The sequence below is a fragment of the Phascolarctos cinereus genome, unplaced genomic scaffold, assembly GCF_003287225.1.
Source record: "Phascolarctos cinereus isolate Bilbo 61053 unplaced genomic scaffold, phaCin_HiC Scaffold_8;HRSCAF=390, whole genome shotgun sequence".
In the NCBI taxonomy this organism is placed as follows: Eukaryota; Metazoa; Chordata; class Mammalia; order Diprotodontia; family Phascolarctidae; genus Phascolarctos; species Phascolarctos cinereus.
This window is the reverse complement of record NW_027556291.1, coordinates 60,410,857-60,426,980: the sequence shown is the minus strand read 5'-3', so window position 1 is coordinate 60,426,980 and position 16,124 is coordinate 60,410,857. Positions and strand designations below refer to the sequence as shown.

The 16,124-nt window shown below is 41.1% G+C and overlaps 1 protein-coding gene across 4 annotated transcripts in view; it reads right to left on the bottom strand.

Annotated features, from left to right (window-relative positions):
- Positions 1-16,124, bottom strand: part of RNF128 (ring finger protein 128) — a 191,340-nt gene that overhangs the window by 71,819 nt on the left and 103,397 nt on the right. The gene's annotated exons all lie outside the window — the stretch shown is intronic.

Below are 16,124 nucleotides of genomic sequence, written 5' to 3'. Positions count from 1 at the left end.
CTATGTGCCAACCAGCACCTACTATGTATATTTCAGGCACTGAGATAAACAAAGGCAAAAGACTGTCCCCTTCTCTCTAGGAGCTCACATTCTAATGGAGACAACGTGCAAACACCTCTGTGCCCAAAAGATATAAACGTGATAAACTCAGAGGGGAAGCACTACAATTAAGAACTGGGAAAAGCTTCTTGCAGAAGGTGGGACTTTAGCTGGGACTTGAAGGAAGCCAGAGAAACCAGTAGACAATGAGGAGAGTATTCCAGTCATGGGGAAATGAAAAAATGCCTAGAGCAGAAAAATCAGTGTCCTGCTCAAGGAACAGCCAGGAGGCCAGTGTCACTACATCACAAAGTACTTGGAGAGTAGTAAGTTGTAAAGACTAGAAAGATAAGAAAGGGTCAGTTTATGAAGGACTTTAAAAGCCAAACAAAAGATTTTTTCTATTTGATCTTGAAGGTAATAGGGAGCCCCTGGAATTGATTGAATGGGGGCAGGGGAGGGTGTCATGGTCAGATTTATGTTTTAGGAAGATCACTCTGGTGGCTGAATGGAGGATGTACTGGAGTAGGGAGAGACTTGAGGCAGGCAGACCCACCAGTCCAGGCAGGAGGCTATGAGGGTCTGCACCACGGGAGTGGCAGAGGAGAGACAAGGGGTGGATACAATACAAGGGATGTCATGAAGGACTTGGCAACTAATTGAGAGAGAGGAATCCAAGATGACACCTTGGTGACTGGAAGGATGGTGGTACCATCTACAGTAATAGGCAAGTTAGGAAGAAGGAAGGCTTTGGAGGAAAGTGAATGAGTTCCACTTTGGATGTGTGGAGTTAAAGGTGTCTACTGAGCATCCAGTTCAAGATGTCCAATAGGCAGTTAGAGATACAAGACTGGAGGTCAGGAAAGAGACACATCTCAAGCAAAATATGTCTAAAAGGGAAGTCATTCTCTGTTCTCCCAAAGGACTCACTCTTTTCCCTAACTTCCCTACTTCTGCTCAGGCCAGCACCATCCTCCCAATCACCAAGGCTCACAACCTCAGAATCAGTCTGGATTCTTCCCTGTCCACCCCCCCCCCCATATCCAGTCAGTTGCCAAATTTTGTCAATATTACCTCCTATGACATCTCTTACTTCCATCCCCTTCTCTCCACTCACATAATCACCAACCTAGTGCAGGCCCTCGGTCACCTCTCCCCTGGACTATTGCAATAGCCTCCTAATTGGTCTCTGTACCTTAAGTCTCCCCCCACTTAAGTCTATCCTTCACATAGCTAGCTGCCAAAGTGATAATTCTAAAGCACACGTCTGACCACGTCTCTCCTCGGCTCAGTCATCTCCAGTAGCTTCCTCTTGCCTTTAGGGTAAAATGCAAATTTCTCCATTTGGCTCTAACTTAACCTTTCCAGGCTAATAGCACATTACTCCTTGTTCCAACCTAAGGGGCCTGTATTTCCCTTCTCTGTTTTGTTGAAGAGTACATACCTCCTTAGAACTGCCTCATAGAAACTCAACCTTACCTTTAAGAGTCAGCTCAAATGCTACTTCCCAAAGGAAGTCTATCCTGATCTCCCTTCCCAGTTGCTAGAGCACCCTCCCATTACTTTGTATATATTTTACATTTAATTTTCTGTGTACATATTGTATCCTCCTAATGATACTACAGCACTTAGCATAGCATTGTGCAAATAGACACAAAACATTTGTGTTGACGAAGCCAATGCATGGATTTGTTTTGCTTGACTATGCATATCTATTACAAATTTTTTGTTTGGTTGGGTTTTTTTTCCAATGGAAGAGAGGATTTGGGAAGGAAGGGGTAACCAGCAATGCCTAAAAGGAAAAAGAAAAAGCAAGAGGATTATTGTAGCATTTTAAAGAAATACATAGAAGAGACCAGAAGGAGGTTCAGAAGGAGATGTAGACAACAAGACAGCTTTGAAACTAACACGTTGAATTTATTATGTAGCAGATTCATGGTTTTATGCACAAACCTTTTTCTTTTGGTTATATGGAAATGCTCATGTTTTTGTCAAGTTCAGAATAACAAAAAATAAAAATTTAAATGAAATGCGAAAATATGCATTGAGGTCACTTCTAGCTTTAAAGCTATTAAAAAACAAAACTCCATCCAATACAATAAATTTACTCACTTTTTTTACCCAGCACACCCTAGCCCAGTCCCATTGTCATTCTATGCTCTGTTCTTAAAAATTGCTACAGGTAGACTTTGTACCTTGGGCAGGTTCCCACTACTCTTGCCAGAAAAAACCCGAAGGAATGACTATTCAGTCAACAAACCGCTCAGGAACCTCCTCTTCTCTGTCTAGAAGGCTGACCCTTAAACTTGGCACTGTCCAGGAAATCTTCCCCTTCCTCTATTCAGGAAGCTGAATGCTCCAGGAACTCAACATGGGCCGGGAAATCCCACCTCCAAAAAGCTGGGCATACCATTCTCTCCTCTCCAGGGACCACATGGGCTGAAAGCATGTGCAACTGCAAACATATCTTCTGGGGCCACAGTCAGGCATTTGGGGTCCACGAAATGTCTCAGAAACTATCCTTCTCTCTAGGGTGCTGGGCCTTGGAACTCTCCAGGGACCCTGCCATAAGGGGCTTCACCATTGCTTCTCCCATTGGACTAAGTTCTAGGCTCTTCTGTTCTCTGGTCTAGGTTCGGTTCTTTCCAGGATCTCTCTGAAAGGGGCTGACTCAACCAAATCCATCCCCCATCCCTGTGGTTTCAGATATTCATAATCCTCTCAACAAGGCAAGTCCACATCCTCCATAGGAAGACACAACCCCAAAACCAACCTTCTAGTGAACTCAAACTGATCAAATGGCCCTGACCAACTCTCCCTCACCCCACAAATTAAAGGACTTACTAAGTGCTAGGCACCCGAAGACAAAAATGCAAAACAACCCCTGAACCAAGTAGCAACTGGGACCCTCCACATAAATGGAAACGTGAGGGCTATCCCTAGGCAAAAATTGGGAAGGAAGTGGTTTGTCTTTGTCCTCCTCACCCCACCCCCTCTTCTTCATCCCTTCCCAACCAGGAGCATTCAGGCAGGATCTTCTCTTAAAGCCCTGTTCTCACTCTATAGCTTACCTCTTCCCTCCTCCCCCACACTTCACACTGGGCAAAACTTTTATTGATTTCTGATCAACAATGCAAATGAACCTGCCCAGTTTCCTCCAGTCCTCCCTAGATCTAATCTGTTAAATTTATCAGTGCTGAGTTGTTTTCTTAGCATTTATCAGTGCTAAGGATGTTTTCCCTTCTTCCAGATATTGTGTACCTTTTAATGGTACACTAGCTTTTAAGCTTGATCCCAAGCAAAGGGAGGAAGTCGTGGTACCAAGAAAAGAGCACAGAATTTGGAATTAGGTCCTGTGGGTTTGAACCTTTATAACCTAGGAAAAATCTTCTTTGAGCCTCAGTTTCCTCCTCTGTAAATTGAGGGGGTTGAATTGGATGGCCTCTGAGGGGCACTAGAGCTAGAAGCCTTATTATGTGTGACCTCAGACAAGGCACTTAACCTCCTAGGGCCTCAGTTTCCCCCTTGGTAAAATAAAGAGAGTTGGGTTCATGGCTTCTGAGGTCCCTTTCAGTTCTAGATCTATTAGCATGATATTCACACATTCACTTAACTGAGGGCATTGCCGCAGGATGGCAATTTTTCTGGAAAAACCCTTGAATTCTGCTGTTTCCCCTGCATCTCATATACGGAATCACCCCATTGTAAACATTACAGAAAAGAGTATGACCGATACCTTGGCTACTTTGAAATTTAAGAATGCATTTCTTAATGGAGAGATTGCTGTTTCAGCACAAAGATCTCTTGGAAGACTCTCAGAAACTGAAATGCCTACATCTCAGAATTAATGTGTCGAACCCCTGAGAAAAGTTGGCTGGGTGCTTGGGAAGTAACGCCAGTAATGAAACCCATTGCTTCCTCAGGTCATATTGTATGCAGCCTAGACCTTATTTCTGAAACTACCCTCAATAAAGACATCATAAGAATTTTTCTTTTTTTTTTTTTATCATGTAAGCACAAATACGTGTGTGTGTGTGTGTGTGTGTGTGTGTGTGTGTGTGATAATCAAAGACAATCTTTTAGGAAGAGATTTCCTCCAAATTGTGCACATGGTACACAGGTTTGTAAGAAGAGAAAAAGGCACTTTCAGAAGCAACAAAAATTCAAAGACACAATTCACTCCCACTCCCTAAGCCTCCCTTCCTGCTAAATATTTTCATTAGCAGTCCAGAATTGAAAGCTGTCCTAAGCAGGACACTATCTAATGGGGGGGGGGGGAGAGAGAGAGAGAGAGAGAGAGAGAGAGAGAGAGAGAGAGAGAGAGAGAGAGAGAGAGAGAGAGAGAGAGAGAGAGAGAGAGAGAGAGATCAGCACATCCTGAGTGTGGTTACGAGACATACAGGCCACCATTATCAAGGCAGATCAAGGCCCAGACCACACCAAGTGCCTAACAGAAAAGTGGTCCTTGTTTTCAACCTTCCTTGTGTCTGCAAGACAGAAAAGCAAAGAGGATGACATCTGGCAAGACTATATCATGGACAGAGCATAGCACAGGTCTTTGAACTAGGAAGAACAACCAGTCAAATCTCCACCTCTGTTACTGAGTAGCAATGGACCAGTCACTTAACTTCTGTTTCTCTTCTGTCAAGTGGTCTCAAAGATCTTTTCAAGCTCCACATATACAATCCTTTGATTCTTACTAGGGCAAGGCAATATGGACTATTCGAATGTAAGCTCCTTGTGGGCAGGAGCTATTTTGTCCTTGGATCCAAACATTAGCACAATGGCTAACAAATGGTAGGCACTTAATAAATGCTTGTAGATGAATATATTCCCCCCTTACAGAATGTTGTCACAAGGACTGCGTCATTTTTATATCTGTAGCCCCAGCACCTCAAACCACGACTGGTACACAGTAAGCACTTAATAAATATTGGGTTGACTGGCATGGGATTTCCAGAAGGAGATCTTAAACTGCTAGTCCCCTGGCATAAAAATAATGTTGAGACCACCCAGCTAGGTGAGATATCCATAGAATTAGCCATTGCCTGATGAGCTGATATAGAGACACAAGTCGAATTGGTCCAACAAAAGTCATAAGGTGGCAAGACAGTGGGTTCGAGCACTGGGCTTGGACTTGGGAAGACTCAAATTCAAATCCTGCCTCAGACACTTACTTAGCTGTGTGACCCTGAGCAAGTTGCTTAACCTCTATTTGCCTCAGTTACCTCATCTGTAAAATGGGGGGAATAATAGCACCTACCTCCCAGGGCTGTTGTGAGGATAGAAAAACTTAAAGTACTATGCAAATGCTATTATCATAAGGTCAAGTTGAAGTCCACTCTCAAAGAGTGTGGCAGCTGCAGAACCAATCTAAACCCACCTCTGGGCAGAGTCTTAGCCTACAGAATGCCTGGTAAATAAATGTTTGCTGGATTGAATGAGATTGGCCAAGAGACAGGCAGTACTGCATAATGGTTAGAGAGCTGGCTTTAGAGTTGGAAAGGCCTAGGTTCAGATTCTGTCTCTGACTCTAACATGGTCACTCATGGCAAGTGACAAGTCCTCCGAGCCTCAGGTAACTCTTTAAGACTTAGAAATTAAGTTATGGATGGATTCTGCTCGGGGAAAGATTCCCCAAACCAACAGAATCACAGATGCTTGACTTACTGATGTATGGAGTCAAACCAGAGGGCAGATAGTGGGGAGAGGATTGCTCTAACAGTCTTCTGACTACCAAAGTTTGTGTTTTTTCTGCCTTCTGGTTAACACAGAACTTCCTAGGCATACAGAAAATATCCACAGAACAGCCTAGCCATGACCTACTCCTGGGCAGCTCTTGAAATCACAGGGTTACAGAAACCTTGAGGCTCCATTCAGTCAAGTGATTTCTCAGCTTTTTCCATTCTGCAGTCCATTTGTAAATTTCTAAATCTTTGTGGCACATATTTATATGTGTGTATAAGTTGGGTATTGGGGTTGGGGGGCGGGGAGGAATAAGGCTGTCCTGTGCCCATTGATGAAAATCGATGCAGGAAGGAGGTGTGTTGGAAGAGAAAGCTAGGGACTGTTAGAACTCAGCTAAATTGGCTATTCAGGGGGCCTCAGATTAGTCTAAAGACTGACTGTTATCAGTTACAGAGTTATGTCCACCTCAGGAGAGTAAAAAGAGGGATGTGGTTTGAGGAAGAGTGAGTGGTGAGTGGAGAAGGATCTAGGCAATGTGCATAGGAGTGCTGCTGTTCTTGGTAGGGACGGAGCTGGAGCTGGGATTTGCTGGGCCCCACCAGTTCCACTGGGAACTTTGGATTCTGACACACTGGTAGGGACTCAGGCACACACACTCCCAGTCTCATCTGATCTCCCAGCCATTGTTTTCGAGTTTCTAGGAGAAAGAAGAGTCCAGAGAGGCAAACTTATGACCTAAAGAGGATGCAGATGTTCTCAAAATGTGTATGGATTATGCATTGCAAATGTTGATGTATATATAACTTGCAGATTAAATTACATAATTATATTTCAGAGAAGTGATGGACTCAAGGTGCAGGTTGAAATCTATTTTTTTGGATATACCCAATGCGAGAATTTGTTTTGCTTGACTATACATAGTTATGAGGGTTTTGTTTTTCTTTTTTCAATGAGGGAGCTTGGGGAGAGAAAAATAAATTTTTAGTAATTGAAAAAAATTTAGATTAAAAATATATTGGAAAAAAAAACCCATTGCATTCTTAGTTCTGGTGTGTTATTCATCAGACTGAAATCATAGGAGTGCCCCCACTGCAATTTTCATTCTTATCCTTAGCTTTTTCTTTGATTGGTTACACAACTCTGGGGAGCCTTCATGGAAGGATGGAAAAGGCAAGTCACTAGCTCTGGTGTAAGAGGTCCTGGGTTCGAATCCTGCCTCTGACACTTACTACATGTATGACCTTGGTTAAATCACTTCACTTCCCTAGTCCTCAGTTTTCCCCCTCTACAAAATAAGGGTTGGGTGGCTTCTGTGGTTCCTACTTCTAGGAACCTATGAGACAAGTGCCCATGTCTTGTAGGGATAATATTAATAATTATCCAGTCTTTTAGACCATCTCAAATTATGTTAGAAATAATCATAATTGTCTGGCCTTTGAACCATCTAAATTTATGCTAGTCCTAAGTTGGACAGAAAGCAGACACTTAGCCTAAAATAAAATTTTAAGAGTTGTTGGTAAGGTTTTCACAGACATTCCTGTATTTGGGGGGACTCTGATTGTATTTGCTTTGAGCAAATGAAAAAGGAGAAGCAGGAGGGGACAGCCCTGGTAGGGACAGATACGATTACTTTAGAAAACGAGAGCTTAACCAATGCACATTTTCCAGGCTCCTGAAAGTGTTTATGGGCAATTTTTTTTAACCTTCTTCCAAAGTGGGATTCATTTGCAATAAGAAAACGCTTTAATAATTTCAGGTGAAGCGTGCAAATATGGCAACAATGGGAGAACTCAAAGGGAAATGTATTTTGAGTCTGGGCATCTTTGGGGACCAGGACTTGCCTGTAGGAGCTGAGGTCAGCATTCCTGTAGGCACAGCCAGTGTTCCTGATCTCAGAGGCAAAGTCAAAGATGCCCAGCTGCCAGTTATATGCAGCAGAATTAGCTGTAGCTGTTCAGGGTTCAACATTGATCAACAGGTCAAAATAACAGGTACTCAGCAATAACTGGCCAGGTGTTAGCACACAGGTGAGACAACTCAAATTAGTTGGCTTGTAGCACATGATTCATACTGCAATGAAGCGCAGAATTAGATCAGTCATGACCTTCACTAAAAAGGTAGAGCCTTATATTGTTCCCGTTCAGAGATTCATTAACTGGTTGGAACAAGCCAACATTTGGCAGAGAGGAGGCTCTTTGGAAATCACTGCCTCATCTATATTGTGGTCAGCACCTCAAGGACTTGCAATTTGTCTGACACAGATGGCACTCCTTCCATAACTCATAGTCTTAGAGAGTTGCCTGAGACTCTGAGAGACTTAAGTGACTTGCCCATGATCATATAACTAGTAACCAGAGGTGGGATTTGAACCCAGGTCTTCCTGACTCCAAATCCAGCATTCAATCTACTAAGTAATGCTGCTTCTCTATTAACAGACCATTGAAATCATTAATAGAAAGGATAGCATAAGTTCTTTCCTTTTGGGGCAAAGACTTTTTTTTATTATTATTCTGAAATTGACAACTATCTACAAATATGAACATTTCCATAAACAGAAAAAAGAGGATTATATAGGAAATCAAATTTCTATTCCCTACAGCTTATATATATATATATATATATATATACACACATATACATATATATATACATATATGTGTGTGTGTGTGTGTATACACACACACACACACACACACACACACATGGTATATGATAGGGGAACCCCAATTGCCTCACCCAAGGAAAAAAAAGTATATGATAAATTAAACATGTTGGTTTCAGAACTGTCTTGCTTATTTGTGTTTCCCTCTGAACTTAAAAAAATGACCCTCTTTTTTGGGGGGAGGGGAAAAGGGGCAGTAATATCACTAACCTCGCTCTTCCCCTAACCATTCTCCTCCCATTTAACCAAAAAAACACCCTCTGATGTAACAAACAAGCATGGTAAAAAAAACCCAAATTTATCCATTAAAATTTACCCATCTTAAAAAAAAAATATATATATATATATATATATATATATATATATATATATATAATTTTGCAGCTCTTTTTGTGTGAAATAGTGAATGAGTTCCCACCCTAGTGCTTGGGGGTCTTTGGTTTTATTGAACAAAAAACTATTATGTCTGTTTGTTTCTCTAGGTTGTGTGTCTGATTTGTTTTAGTGATCAATTTTCTATTTGTTAACCAGTACTGAATAGTTTCTTTTGATGATTACTTGTGTAGTATTAGTTTCAAATCTGGTTTTCCTAAGTTCCTTTCTCACTTTTTTTTCATTATTCCTCTTGAGATTATTGACATTTTGTTCTCCCAGATGTATTTTGTTATTAATTTTTTTTGATCTAGAAGGTAATTTTTTGGTAGTTTGACTGGTATGCCACTGAAATTAATTGAGGTAATACTGTCTTTTTTATTATATTTGTACAGCCCAACCATGAGCAATTAATATTTCTCCAATTATTTAGATCTGTATTTCTGTAAAAAGCATTATAGTCATATTTCCATAGTTCCTGTGTGTCTTAATAGGTGGATTTTCATATATTTTATACATTTTGTAGTTATTTTGAATGGAAGTTCTCTTTTTTATCTCTTCCTGCTGGGTTTTCTTGGTAATATATAGAAATGTTAGTGATTTATATGGATTTATTTAACATATTAGGGCAGCTAGATGGCATAGCAGATAGAGTGCCAGGCCCAGAGTCAGGAGGACCTGAGTTCAAATCTGCCCTCAGACACTTACTAGCTGTGTGACCCTGCGCAAGTCACTTCACCCAGTTTGCCTCAGTTCCCTTATCTGTCAAATGAATTGGAGGAGGCAATGGCACACCACTCCAGTATCCTTGTCAAGAAAACCCCAAAAGGGGTCAGGAAGAGTCAGACGTAACTGAAAAACAACTAAAGAAACCCACTAAACATTTTACATTCTGCAGTTTTGCTGAATTTATTGTTTCAATTAATTTTTAGTTGACTCTTCAGAGTTTAATAAATCATATTATCAGCAAAACCCAATAATTTTGTTTCCTTTTTGCCTATGCTTATTCCCTCAATTTCTCTTTCTTGTCTCACTGCTATAATGAGAGTTTAGGTCAAGAAAATTTCAATTATATATGCTGGAGGAGAGCAGTGGTATGAATTAATTCAGAACTCATTTAAATTTGGCATTGAAATGCATTACATTTGAGGGGCCGGTGGCATATTTACTCTTCAGATAAATCGTCAAGGCTTTTGAGCCATCTAAAGTTATGTTAGTTCAAGGATGAACATAATCCAGTTGGTCTAAAATGAATTTCTGTGACCTCCTTGTGAAATTTTCACAGACATTTTTGTAGGTAGAGGGAACTCAGATTTCATATGGCTTTGGGCAATTGAGAGAGAAATAGGTGGGATGGACCAGGAAACCTCTTTATTAGTCTAATATTTGTCCACAGAATTGTTCCTCTAGTTATTCATAATAACATAGAGATGTTAGATTCTCAATGGCTGTGGTAGCAGAGCTCAAGCTTTGGCATGTCCCACCAAGCTAAAAGGCTTAAAGGACAATCTTTTGGATCAACAAAGTTTGAAGGGCCTCATCACGAGAAGGTAGGCCTCCAGGTCACACATTTTTTTTTTCAGCCATCACATTTCTGAATGAATTAAGAAAAAAAATTATTAATTGCTTTCTATGTGCTAATCTTGCTATACAAAAACAAAAGCAAAGACAGTTCCCAGCATCAAAGAACTTAGATTCTAAATGTGGGGAAAGACAACACAACATGGTAGCCAGGGGATGAACCCAGGTGGGGGTGAACACAGTCGACTAAGGCACAGAGAAACTGCAATCTGTGGAAGGAGATCTGTGGTCACAGAATGCATATCAATGAAATCATGGCTCTTTGGAAGTACTGAATATTAATGTAAGTTTCTATTTTCCAAGGACACTCCAATCAGACGATTAGAGGAACCAGCCAGGAATGTGCTAGATGGCAGACAGGGCTATTTCCAGAGGAAGACCACTGGACCCAGCATCTGGGTTGGAATCCTGACTGTGCTACTAACTAGCTGTGTGACTTTGGACAAGTTAAGCCATCTATCTGGGCCTCAGTAAAGGAAGGGGTTAGATTAACATGGTGCCTGAGGTCCCTCTGAGCTCTGACAGACTTTGCTCTAGGACTTAAGGATATTTGGCTTAGAAAAGTGCCAACTAATGCATGAGGCATTAACTGTCTTCAGGCACAGTATGTGTTGTTTTGAGGGAGAATCCTGATCAGTTGTTCAGATAAGCTGGAGAGGGTATGTGGGAAAGTGATCAGGCTGGGGAAGGGCTCCAAGATCCTTCTATAGGATGATCTGGGGACATTTAGCCTGGAGGTAAGATTATTGAAGACCATATCTGAATCAAAGAATACTTAAAGAATAAGAAGTTGGGAAAAGGAAAGCACAATTGCTATCTTCAAGTATTTGAAGGATTCTCAAGTGCCCTAGAATCTCCTTGACATTCTCCTGTTCCTGCACTGCTAATCCTCCACCCAGAGCAGCCCCCACCATCTGTCTCCCCTGCCCCTGCTCCACAGCTGCTGAGCATCATGGAGAAGGTCATGGAACCACTCTCTGCACATTCATGCAGCATGACCTCAGCCAGGCCCTGGCTGCTGTTTCAAAACCCTTCTCTCCAACACTTGCTGATTCCTTAGCAGGGGTGGGGAATCTGAAGTCTTGAGGCCACATGTGGCCCTTTATGTCCTCAAGTGCAGCCTTTAACTGAATCCAAACTTCACAGGACAAATCTCCTTCATAAAAGGATTTGCTCTGTAAAACTTGGACTCAGTCAAAAGGCCTCACCCGAGGACCTAGAATGCCACATGTGGCCTCCAGGCCGCAGGCTCCCCACTCCTGCTAGCTCATTCCCCAGTGTGACCATCCAAAACCCTTTTCTCTCTCCTCAAGCCCCCAACCACCCCATTTACTGGCAGCTCATCACCAAGCCTGCTATGTCCCTAAGGGGAGGTTAAAGCTGTCTATGAATGGATGATCCCTCAATTCCCCTCGTCCACTCCTCAGAGTCCACTCCTCAGAATTCCAAGAATCATCACCCCTTCTCTCAAGTCTCAGAAGAGGTGTCCCTATTCCTTGATAAGGCTAATCCCTAGACCTGTACCCTTCATATCATCCTTTCTATCTTCTTGAGGGCCTTGCTCTCTTCATCTTAGTATACTTATCTACTTCATAGAACCATAGAAACAAGGAACTATGCAAAAGAATCCCTAGGCTCCTCGGGGTTTTCATTCTTGGAATTTATTCAGCTCTTCAAGGTGCCCGTTTTTTAATTAATCAATTAGACTGATTTTCACTGTTATTTTATTCAGACCTATTGGGCCAACCTTGGCTAAAATAGTGTTTTCTTAAGTGGAATATTTGCCATCTGGTTTCAGAAGGCATTGGAGACAAGTCTCTAGATGCCAACATAGCAACATGTCCTTTAACTATTTCGGAGACAAGTAGGAAGGTATTTGGGTCAGTCATCAAAATGCTACCTGAGTCCTGTGCTGGACCTTTCACTTACAGGGATGGAACTGAACATGCTGTGTCATCCTTATTGTATAGGAAGATACATAAATTCCCATGTAACTATGTTTTTATATGATGAGATAAGGCCAAAAAATAAATACAGAAGTGATTACAATGTTTTCAGTAAAATCAAGACTGGATCTCTAGGACTTGACATTCTTAGCATTTAATCAATTTTGGAGGGAGGGCTAAGCAAACCAATGGTAGTAAATCCCTGTTGTGTCAAAAGTAGCTAAGATTGTGTTAAATGCTGAGGAATGGCCATGTGTTGTGTGAAGGTTATTGTCAGATAATATCAGTATCTGTGTCCCTACCACCAAATGACTCATCCCACCATTCTCAAGAGGATCTTGACATGGATCTATGTCAAAAAGTGGGAGCTTAGCTTGAGTGAATACTATATAGATTCCCTCTGAGGGTTATTAGATGCAGCATCTCTTTTTAATGATGCAGGAACTATATTTTCTTTATATATATATATATACGTATATATATATGTATATATATATACATATATATATACGTATATATATATACATATATATACGTATATATATATATACATACATACATACATACATATATATGTATTTGTGTGTGTATATATATTTTGGTGAGGCAATCGCGGTTAAGTGACTTGCCCAGGGTCACATAGCTAGCAAGTGTCAAGTGTCTGAGGCTAGATTTGAACTCAGGTCCTCCTGACTCTAAGTCCAGAGCTCTATCCACTGTACCACCTAGCTACCCCAGCAACTATATTTTCATATGAGCATGTTGATCCCAACTTTCTTTGTTGGCTCAGTTGAACAAATGGCCAAATGTTTAGCATGCATCCTCTCTGCAACTGCCTTCCATTGAGTATGGTATGAACAGCTAGGCTTGCCTAAGTATGATCCCAGAAATTATATTCCTCTGCTTCCTTTAGGTAGGCAAAAGATGGACTCGTTCAGGCTGGGTAGTCCACTATTTCCTTCATGAATTTCTCCCCGCAACCACCTAGCCTAAGTATTTTATCCTCCTGATGTTGAGAAGTTCTTTCCTGATTACATCCATTAAAATCTCTCCTGGATTCCCAAGCTCATTTCCACAAGTAACTAGTTAAATGACCTAATCTTATTCCAAGCTGTGTATGCCATTTGGATTGAGCAACTGCTCACTGGGACAAAATTAGAGTTGAAAACATGGTCGGTGATGAGTATGTCATGTCTTCACATCTTTCTGATTGTTCTAAATATTAGGGGCATAAGAGTGAAAATTGTCTATGGTCCAGAAAATAGAATCTTTGAGTACAGGTGAAAGGAATCGATATTATCCATATTTTCACAATAAGATAATGGACCAAAAAAAAAAGGGTCAGCTCAGAAAGTATACATAGAATCAGGATCTGGAGCTGGAAGGGACCTTAGAAGTGTTGGATAAAATCAATAAGTTTATTAAATATAGATTATAGAACATTTATGAGGTGGTATGATGTAATGGGAACCCAGGAGTTCTGCTGGTGAGGTAGCTAGGTGGCACTGCTGTGGATAGAACACTGGGCCTGGAGTCAGGAAGACCTGAGTTCAAATCTGGCCTCAGACACTAGCTGTGTGACCTTGGGCAAATCACTTAACCTCTGCTCACCTTAATCCACTGAAGAAGGAAATGGCAAACCATTCCAGTATCTTTGCCAAGAAAACCCCATGGGCAATAGGGTCCATGGGATCATGAAGGGTTGGAAATGATTGAACAACAATGATGTAATGGAGAGGGGACTAGACTTGGAATGAGGAAGACCTAGCTTTAAATCCTGCCTCTGAGACACATTAGCTATGTGACCCTAGGCAAGCCCATCTCAAGTCTCAGTGACCCAGGCAACTGACTCTCTAATAAGTAAGATGTAGAACAGGGGTAGGAGTTTTCTGTGACAATGAAAATCACAGGTCTGGTCAATAAGTAATGTTAATATTTGTCTGACTATAAGTTTAGGGTAGTGGCCTTTATTATTTTTTAACCGAAGAAGTTTAGAAGCTCTTCTTTTCCTGGGTAGAGGGGGCTATGGATATGGAATATTGCATATACTGTCAGACTCAGTTGATATCACCGTAGCTAGCTGTGCTGACCTGTTTTTCTTTTTTCTTTTTTGTTACAAGGGATGGATGCCTTTCTGGGTATGGAAGTGAAGAAGGAATATATTCGGAAATGAAGTTGATGTAAAAGCCAAAAAAAAAAAATCAATAACATTAAAAATATTCTAGATTCACCCTTCAATTTATTTGAGCTGTAGTTTTTCCACCAAAATGTAGCTGGGGTGGAAAGAGGCAGGGTGACTTGTATTTCTTTTTCAATATGGTAGCTCCAGATCTCTGGGCCTCAGTCTCCTCATCTGTAAAATGAAGGAACCAGATTCAATGACTTCTACAACTTTCCAGCTCTAAATCAATAAGTCTATAATCTCACTAAAGAGAAAGAGAAAAAAAAGAAAGAGAAACATTCTCCTAAGAAGTCATGTCATGAAAATATTTGGAATGAATGTCAATGAGAAACCAGTACAGTTTTATATTCATGGTGTCCCGAAAGTCTTAGTGCAGGTTTAAGTTTTAGTAAGCTGCACTAAGACTTTCGGGACACCCTATATTAAAATACAATTACAGGGCTACTGCCCAGCTTAATGGAAGCCTAATGTTGGCAGATTTATAAGGCATTATGGCCTGAGGGAGATTAGTTTTATGGGTATTTAAAGCTTTAACTACTAATATTTTAAGCTTTCATAGACTGAGGTTTAAAGGATTGCAAAAATACTTGAGGAAAACATTACCATCATATCCAGTAATTTAAACTATTTCCCCAAATAAACAATATTCTGCTGGTTTTTGCTTTTTTTCCCTTTTTTTAAGCAGGTGCACCAACTCTATACAATACAACACATGTGACCTGCTGCATGCTAGACCCTGGAGGATGGGGACAAATAGGATCCAGCCCCTGCCTTCCGCTAGCTTCCACTTTCAGAGGTGAGCTGAGAAAGGATCCTGCACCCAGGTCTCTAATACAACATGGAATAATGGCCAAGTGAGGTTCTGCCAGACCAATCGCTCGAGCTCACTAGAAAAACAAATGAAACTGATGGAAATCCATAAGAAATGGAAGGATATTCTCTGCGTTGCTCGTTATTCATTACAAACTTGAGTCGTATTCTGAGCCTGTTGCTGAGACCTCCCTCCCTACCTGGGGGAAACCACCACTTTCGTTCATAAAAGCATCTGAATGCAGGAAAGTGGCACTGAGTTCAATAGAAACTGAGTTTATCTCCTCCCTTCTAAGAAATGGTTTTCCTAAACAAATTAATCATGCAAATAAGCCTGAATGAGGGGTGCTCTCCCTAAATAGGAGAACAAACTATCATTAAGCTGCTTAGAAGGGTTTATTTACATCTGGGCAATCGGGATACTAAATTACAAATCATTTCTATCTACTTCTTTAAGTAGATTGCCTAAAGAAATCCTGCTTACACCATGTCCTATACCAGGCCTGGAATGCTCTCCCTCCTCCACTGCGCCTCCTCACCTCTCTGTCCTTTAAGTTCCAACTAAAATGCCTTCTTTTAATGGAAGCCTTCCACAAGCTCTCTTAATTCTACTGCCTTCCCTCTCTTAATTATTTCCTATTTATCCTGTCTATAGCTTGCTATGTAGACATTTGTTCGCATGTTGACTCCCCCATTAGACTGTAAGCTCCTTGAGGGCAGGTACTTTCTTTTGCCTCTTTTTGTATCCTCAGTGCTTAGCACAGTGCCTGGCACATAGTAGGTGCTTATCAAATGTTTATTGATTGATTTACAATCCATCCACTCTCATACTCCCTTCCCTGAA